This window comes from Vigna unguiculata, chromosome 3 (genome assembly GCF_004118075.2).
Source record: "Vigna unguiculata cultivar IT97K-499-35 chromosome 3, ASM411807v1, whole genome shotgun sequence".
Taxonomy (NCBI): domain Eukaryota; kingdom Viridiplantae; phylum Streptophyta; class Magnoliopsida; order Fabales; family Fabaceae; genus Vigna; species Vigna unguiculata.
In genome coordinates, this window is record NC_040281.1 from 39,059,078 (window position 1) to 39,066,802 (window position 7,725).

Below are 7,725 nucleotides of genomic sequence, written 5' to 3' on the forward strand. Positions count from 1 at the left end.
ATAATGATTGTTTATATCTGAATCTGTTTTTACGTCTAGTTTTATGACTCAAAGCATTAATGTTAGGCATGTGTTAATTGCAGTCTATGTTCCGGTATTTTTACACTCACATGCTTCGTCTGTTCCAGTCTTTAATGGGTTGAATTTCCTTGACTGGAGTGAGCAAGTCCAATTTCACTTAGGTGTGTTGGATCTTGATCTAGCTTTTCAAGTTGAAAAGCCGGCTGCTATCACGGATGCCAATAGCAATAAAGAGAAAGCTCATTACAAAGCTTGGGAAAGATCAAACAGACTTAGCTTAATGTTTATGAGAATGAACATAGCAAGCAATATAAAGTCAGCTCTTCCCAAAACCGATGACACAAAAGAATTTATGAAATTTGTCGATGACACAAAAGAATTTATGAAATTTGTGGAAGAGTGCTCCCAAACTGTTGATAAATCTCTCGCTGGAACAATGATGAGTACGTTGACCACAATGAAGTTTGATGGTTCGCGTACTATGCATGAGCATGTGATCGAGATGACAAATATCGCAGCAAGACTTACGTCTCTAGGAATGGTAGTGGATGAAAGTTTTCTCGTGCAGTTCATTTTAAACTCATTACCCTCTGAGTATGGCCCGTTCCAGATGAACTACAACACCATGAAAGACAAGTGGAATGTGCATGAATTGCACAATATGCTAGTTCAGGAGGAGACCCGACTAAAGAACTTAAGAAGCCACTCTATTCAATATGTGAAGAATCAATGAGCTATTGGAAAGAAAGTTGCTAAGAAACATGGAAAGGGTAAAGGATCACTGAAGATTGACGAGTCCTCAACCAAAATCCAGAAGAAAAATGACAAATGTCATTTCTGTGGGAAGTCTGGACATTTCCAGAAGGACTGCATAAAGCGTAGAGCTTGGTTCGAAAAGAAAAGTGAGCATAATGCTTACGTATGTTTTGAATCAAACTTAACTGAAGTTCCCCATAATATGTGGTGGATTGATTCTGGATGTACGACTCATGTTTCTAATGTGATGTAGGGATTTCTTACAACCCGAACCATAAACCCAAATGAGAAGTTTGTCTTCATGGGCAATAAAGAGAAAGTTCCAGTGGAAGCGGTCGGGACTTATCGTCTAATCCTCGACACTGGATATCACTTAGACCTTATGGATACTTTTTATGTACCTAATATCACTAGGAATTCAATTTCTTTGTCTAAGCTTGATATTGCTGGATATTCTTTTAAGTTTGGGAATGGTTGTTTCAATTTGTTTAAGTGTACTTTTATGATTGGATCTGGTACACTTTATGATGGTTTATATAAATTGAATTTGGATAATTTATATGTTGAAACTCTTATGACTTTGCATCACAATGTTGGCACTAAACATAGTTTAGTGGATGAACGATCTGCTTACTTGTGGCATAAACGTTTAGGACATATTTCCAAAGAAAGAATGCAAAGATTAATAAAGAATGAAATCCTTCCAGATTTGGATTTTACTGATCTGAATGTGTGTGTGGATTGTATTAAAGGTAAACAAACAAAACACACAAAGAAAGGAGCCACGAGAAGCACTTAGCTTCTTGAAATCATACACACCGATATATGTGGTCCATTTGAAGTAAATTCTTTCAGTAAAGAGAAGTACTTCATCACCTTTATTGATGATTTTTCACGTTATGGACATGTCTATCTACTGCATGAGAAATCTCAATCAGTGAATGCCTTGGAAGTTTATATAAATGAAGTGGAAAGACAATTAGACAGAAAGGTGAAAATCATAAGGTCTGCTAAAGATGGTGAGTATTATGGAAGATATGATGAAAGTGGACAACATCCTAGTCCGTTCGCTAAGTTCCTTGAGAGACGTGGTATTTATGCTCAATACACAATGCCAGGCACACCACAACAAAACGGTGTATCAGAAAGGCGTAATCAAACCTTACTGGATATGGTTAGGAGTATGTTAAGTAATTCATGTTTACCTGTATCATTGTGGATGTATGCTTTAAAGACTTCCATGTATTTGAATTGTGGACGAGTAGGAAACCCAATTTGAGACACCTACATGTTTGGGGTTGTCTGTAACATCCCTACTGGAAATTACTTGGTTTAAATAAATCAATATATAATTAATAATAAAGGAGTTCAAATGTTGCACTTCACTACTCCCAAAACGCGGGAAAATTTATCACAATAATAAAAGCACCATAAATTTAAAGAAATTAAATAAAACTTTTATTACAATTTCCAAAATCTAACAAGACAATGAAAACCCTTAGAATTTTCATAAATCATAATCCCCATAGTAGCCCTTTCTCCGTCTCAGGGGTTAGCAGCATCACCTGTATCATCAACTACAAACGTGTAAAGAGTTACATGATCATCGCCACACACAAACAGAAAGGGTGAGCTCAGCAAAATATGAGAAACATAACAATTAAATAATACAATTACACATAATTATATTCTCAAAGTTAGACCCTAATCACATCTTTAATACCATCAAGGCTTTTAACTTCCAATTTAATCAACAAAGTTAACCATGGACTCAGGATTCATGATGCTCACACGAATCTGCCCGCTCGTGGTCCTGCCTCTACGAACCTCCCCGCTCGTAGTCCTAATCTACGGACCTACCCGCCCGTAGTCCAACACATGTGATCCTCCAGCTACGTACCTCCCGCACGCAGCATCTCTCAATTGTGAGTACAGAACATACGAACCTACCTCGCTCGTATCCTCATAGGAGAGTAATAGAGTATGAACCTCCCCGCTCATACCATCACATGTCAACCTCCATCCATGAACCTACCCGCTCATGGCACAACATCTCCTGATCCACATTCGCATCAAAGCGCACAACAGTACACACAAACTGCACTAGACTCACTTGGGCAAGAAGCCTTAACTTAAGCGACCAGACCTGTCTCGTTCAAGCTAAGCTTCCTCGCCTGAGCGAGCGTGCTACCAACATTACGTACTAAGTCTCGCTTAGGTGAGCTCATCTCGTCTGGGCGAGGCCTCTCTTCGCTCAACACAACCTCTCTCGCCTAGGTGGCCAAAACAGCAGAACACACATGCATCTACCCCGATCTCTCGCTTAGGCGAGTACCTCTCGCCTGAGCGAGGGACTTTGTCGCTCAAAACATGGTTTCCTCGCCTGGGCGAGACCCTCGAGCACAACCTCACCTTTTCGCGAATCCTCGCCTAGGCGAGCTGCTCTCACCTGAGCAAGATGTGCAGACACAACCCAAAATTTCTTTCCTGCTATTCTCGCCTAGGCGAGCCTAGATAGCTTGAGCGAGAATAGCACTTATCCCCCTTGTAATGCACGCAAAAACCTATCTCGACATGCCCAAAACCCCATTCTACTATGCCAAACAAATCATCTCAGGTTACAACATTATGTGCATGATTTGGACACCAATTAGTCACCCAAAAGTACAAAATCAAACCTTACACATCATCAGTACATAACTCCATAGTTTCCATACAAACCCATAAGGGTTTTATCACATTACAACAAAACAACCCCACACCCCAATTCACAGCATGTTGTCAAACAATTCATAGGGCAAAAGGTACATAATTACTGCACATTACACTATACACGAAATTCATCTCAATAAACATATAGTTGCATAGAAAAGGAGCTCCCCTAACTTGTGAATCTTTGCTTCAAAAGGTTGCCTAACCTTGGCTTTGTGATAGCTAGAACCCTCCCTTTTTGCTCTCTCAACCACCACTGCTTTGCTCTGAATCCCAATTCGCTTTCTCACTCAAAATTCGTGATCCTTTCTCACTCTAATTTTTCAGACTTCCAAAACCCTTCTAATTGCCTAACCCTCCCTTTTTATATGGCTCCTAATTGTGGTAAAAAGAAATAAAACGAAAATTGGCTTTTTAATGTCTATTATTACCTTTCATGAGCCATTATGGACTGTTTTTCCAAATCCCTTGGCTGCCCATTACCTCTAGGGCTTTCCCACCCTTTCACATTCAGACCACAAGTATTATTAGCAAAAATAAAAAGATTAAGTTGTTCTCATCAAGGTTTGAACCCACAACCCATCAATTACCAAGTCAATTGCACAACCAATTCAACCAATTCACATTTGTGATAATTCCTAAAATTTTAGGATTATATTATGACATCTAGCATTCAAATATACTAACGAAATAATGCATAAATTAAAATAACACACAAAGACATACATAAGACTCAAAGCCAAGTCCTCTCACACAGTTAAAGTACTTTCAACCACTTGAGCTAATACTTTTCCACATTACAACAATTAACATTAAGTGTCATAAAGGCTTCCACTACCCGCATTTATTAAATACTTATTAATTTAATTATTTAAATTTCTCGGGTCTTACATTGTCAAGCAGAAGTAAGAATATACAATTCGCAAGAAAAGAAACTGGATGAAAGAACAATCAGTGGATTTTTCATTGGTTATCTAGAAAAATCAAAAGGGTATATGTTTTATTGTCCTACCCATAGTACAAGAATCGTTGAAACTGGAAATGCTCGGTTCAATGAGAATGGTGAAACCAATGGGAGTGAAACTTCATGAAATGTGGAGATTAAGGAAGTTAGAGTACAAGTTCTTATACCTAGTACTTCTTTATCAAGAGTTGTTGTTCCACATGTTGTAGAAACTCACAACAATCAAGAAGAACAACAAATTAATGATTTCGAGGTTAACAATGAGCCAATAGTAGAACAACCATAAGAAATAGTATTAAGAAGATCTCACAAAGATAGAAAGTCTGCTATTTCGAATGACTATGTGGTTAATCTACAAGAGTTAGAAAATGACTTAAGTATTGATAATGATCCAATTTCTTTTTCAGAAGCCATTAATGGTGATAATTCTGATAAGTGGTTAGATTCCATGATAGATGAGCTTAAATCAGTGGTACATAATAACGTATGGGACCTTGTGGAATTGCCAGAAGGATGCAAGAGAGTTGGGTGTAAATGGGTCTTTAAGACTAAGCCTGACTCTCAAGGCAATATTGAACGTTATAAGGCTCGTCTTGTTGCCAAAGGTTTTACTCATAAAGATGGCATTGACTATAAGGAAACATTTTCGCCTGTTTATAAGAAAGATTCTTTTAGAATTATCATGGCATTAGTAGCTCATTATGATCTTGAGTTGCATCAAATGGATGTTAAAACTGCTTTTCTGAATGGGGATTTAGAAGAGGATGTCTATATGGACCAATCGGTGGGGTTCGCTGAAGAAGGAAAGGAACACATGGTGTGTAAACTTAAGAGATCGATATATGGACTTAAGCAAGCTTCTCGACAATGGTATCTAAAGTTTAATGATACTATTGTGTCCTTTGGATTTAAGGAAAACATTGTTGATCGGTGTATATATCTAAAGGTCAGTGGGAGTAAGTTTATATTTCTGATTTTGTATGTTGATGATATCTTGCTTGCGACTAATGATCTTGGTCTATTAAGTGAGACTAAGAGATTTCTCTCTAATAACTTTGAAATGAAAGATATGGATGAGGCATACTATGTGATAAGAATAGAAATATTTCATGACAGATCACAATGACTGTTAGGTTTGTCTCAGAATGCATATATTAATAAAGTTTTAGAGAGATTCAGAATGAATAAATGTTCAACATCTCCCATTCCAATACAGAAAGGAGACAAGTTCAGTCTCATGCAATGTCCAAAGAATGATTTGGAATGGAAACAGATGGAAAATATCCCTTATGCATCTGTTGTTGGAAGTTTGATGTATGCTCAAACATGTACAAGGCCAGATATTAGCTTTGCAATTGGTATGCCTGGTAAAGACCAAAGTAATCCAGGACTGGAGCATTGGAAAGCTGCAAAGAAAGTTTTAAGATACCTACAAGGAACAAAGAATCACATGCTTACTTATAGAAAATTTGATCACCTTGAGGTGATAGGTTATACAGATTCAGACTTTACCAGTTGTGTGGATACAAGAAAGTCTACATTTGGTTATGTGTATCTTTTAGTCGGAGGAGCGATTTCATGGAAAAGTGCGAAGCAGTCTGTCATTGTTGTATCCACCATGGAAGCTAAATTTGTGGCATGCTTTGAGGCCACAGTTCAAGCTAATTGGTTGCAAAATTTTATTTCAGGACTTGGAGTAGTCGACAGTATTTCCAAGCCACTGAAAATTTATTGTGATAATTCTGCAGCAGTCTTCTTTTCTAAAAACGACAAGTATTCCAAAGGTGCTAAGCATATGGAGTTGAAATACTTTGCCGTTAAAGAAGAAGTTCAGAAACGTATAGTGTCAATAGAATATATTAGCACATATCTTATGATTGTTGACCCTTTAACAAAAGGGTTACCGCCCAAATTGTATGTTGGTCATGTAAAGAATATGGGCATTATGTCTACTAGTGAATGTTAAATGTTGAATGTTAATGTTTTTAATGTTTATGTGACACTCTGAGCTCCCTAATATATAAATTTTTGAAATCTGTGTTTTCTTCTTTATGTTTATGCATGCAAATTATGAGGAAGAAAACAAATTATGTTATATTATTGCTTTGTAAAATGACATTATGTTTGAACCCATTATGGACTTCTCATTTTAAGGTCATATTAAGGAGAAAGGGATGATATAGTAGTACATGGAAGAGATCATGTCGACCGAATGATGTGTGACCGCCATGACTCTTATTATTTCTGTATCTTTAATTATGAATAATGATGGAACCAATTTATAAGGTCTTTTAATGCGCATTATGTTTATGTATTAAATCACATAATGTTATGACATCATATGAGTCAAGTGGGAGAATGCTAAAATTAATTGACGAATTAATTCTATTAGTGACTCATTTGAAATATTATGATGGGCTCAATTGTGATTTAATAAAATTTCAAGACCTATTGATTATTATTATGGGAAGTGATAATATAATAAAATAAAGATAAAGATAAAATAAAAACCAATTTGATGGATGTTGCTTTATAAAAGGGATTGGGATTTTGTCTCTAACCATAAGGTTTTTTTCACAGTAACCCATCAAGAAAGTGTGAGAAGAGAAAGAAAGACAAAGAGATAGATTGGGTAACGGTGGTTGAAGAACACACATGATTATAAATTGAAGAACGCATATTCACATAGGATCTCTCATGGATCAAGGTTAGTGTTCTATCATGTTTATCGTGTAAGAATCCTAAATTCTAAAGATCCTTAATTAATTTTACATTAAATTCTATTAGGACTAGTTATTATCATTTATATTTTAAAAAAAATATTTTCGGAAACAATTTTGAACCGATAATATTTTTTGCAATTGGAAAGGAGAAATTAAATCTCATATATACAAAATCTTAAAATATGTTGTGTTAGGTTTAATAACACATAGAAACTATACAATAATATTCTATCTATTTTATATTTTTTATGGTTAAAAATAATTTATATTGATTATTGATTATCCTAACAATTTACTCTTGTTTGAATAGACTCTATATGGAAACCTCCTATAACATGAGAATTTTCATATATTTTATCAAGTATCAATAACACTTAACTTTTGATTTGATGTTAAAATCTGTATAAACTCTCACTATTTTATATTTTTGGTATAGTGTATAAATGAAACTTGTAATATCACTAAACCTTTTAACTTAATAGTTAATACTTAATTTTACATGATCAACTCAATGCTAGCCATTTCCAGGTAGGGAAGTTATGGCTTACT